We start from the raw sequence: 1584 nt of genomic DNA on the forward strand, positions 1-1584 counted from the left end.
AGAGAAGAGCAGAAGGAATGTCTGGGAGAATTGGAAAGGAAAGGAGAATGAGTCTTATTGGTTGAGGCTAGGGATTTACATTGGAAAGGGGTCTGGGATACTGCTCCTGTAGGAGTCCAGGGTAGGGTCCAATTAGAGGCGAGTGTCAGATGAACAATAGTTGTTATTCTATAAACCAGCAAAAGTAGAGGGTATTGATGCCAGCCTCCCCAGAGGTTTGCTCAAAGCTTATATCCCAGAACAGGTTTGGGATCTGGCTCTTCTTAGACGTTATCGAGTGTTTGGGGGCTAGGACAAAACTCAGAGAAAGGTGAACTTTTTTGCTTTCCCCTTGAAGTGGGAACATACCTTCTTTGGCTTATTCAGAAACAGGACCTAGCAGAGAAATGACACAGCCAGTGCTTTCTGAAATGGAGTCCCTTTGGCTCCCCTATCTCAAATTCTGGAACCTTTTGGATTTGGAGCAAATGAATTCCCGTTAGCCAAGCAGGGACAGTAACCTTACCCGATCGGGCTAGAACACTGGGTCTTTGTCTCTCAAAAAGATTGAATAATTGTCACTACAGCTCTGTGGCTCAGAAATGTCAGCTCCAGGCCCTTGATATGCACTGCTTATCCAACATGGAGGAGCAAAAGCATACTCTCCAGCCATTTAATTAGTCAAAGTTTTCCAGATAATTGGATGTTTGTGCAGAGAAAGGAGAAGAAATGCCTAAAGTGTGCTCTAGCCACAGAGAACTTTGACCACTGAGTCACCCAAAATAACAACGCAGCATTGTTTTAAAGTATTTCGATGTTCACTTTTATTAAAAGTTCCATAGTGGACTTGCTTTGCCAGTGTGTATACCAAATTTGGATCAGTATACAGATTAGCATGACCTTTGTGTAAGGATGAAATGCAAATTTGTGAAGTATTTTTCTTTTGCACTTTCAGCCAGAAGTACAACATGTATGGGCGAAAGCTAAAATGGCTTAACATTATGTTACACTTTACACTGAAAATGTATTACTGTGAATGGTCTATAATTAAGCCCAATGAGACATCTAGGGAGTCCACACATGCATCAGTGAGCAGATGCGGTTTACTTATTTATAGAATGTTTCTTTTTGAAAAAGTAGTGGTGGATACATTTGGATCACATTTATACAGCTATAAAAATAAAGATTTGATTACGGTCATTCTTCCAAAAAAGTGCCATGTTCACTCATGCTGTAGCTAATATGAATGGTAGAAGTTGACTTTTGTCTATAAACTGAGGTATATTAAGAAATTTCAGTTTATTGGAACAGAAGTGGATTCCAATGGGCCGGCACTGAATTTCAGTGGCCGGGAGTGCTTTGCTGACCGCAGTTAAGGGAAAGACTTGTGAAGAGAAGTAGAAGCGAAGCAAGAATATATTAATTGGCTATCATTTAGGCATTCGCCTTATTTGGGAAAGTCAGGATGGCTGTTTGTGACAGGTTGTCCTTAGGTTTTGATTTCGTAACCTTGACACATTTTAGGCTTAGGGGTTGGTTTGCTTCAGCAGCCTACTACAAGGTATTAGAACCACCTCAGTCTACTGGCCTCCTTGTTTAATTTAA

At 40.8% G+C, this 1584-nt stretch overlaps 1 non-coding gene across 1 annotated transcript; it reads left to right on the forward strand.

Moving 5' to 3' along the window:
* Positions 1-824: 824 nt before the first annotated feature.
* LOC122894931 lies at positions 825-926 on the forward strand. The gene has a single exon (XR_006381921.1). It is a non-coding gene; the product is annotated as a U6 spliceosomal RNA (small nuclear RNA).
* The last annotated feature ends 658 nt before the right edge of the window (positions 927-1584 follow it).

This window comes from Neovison vison, chromosome 13 (genome assembly GCF_020171115.1).
Source record: "Neovison vison isolate M4711 chromosome 13, ASM_NN_V1, whole genome shotgun sequence".
NCBI classification, from domain to species: domain Eukaryota; kingdom Metazoa; phylum Chordata; class Mammalia; order Carnivora; family Mustelidae; genus Neogale; species Neogale vison.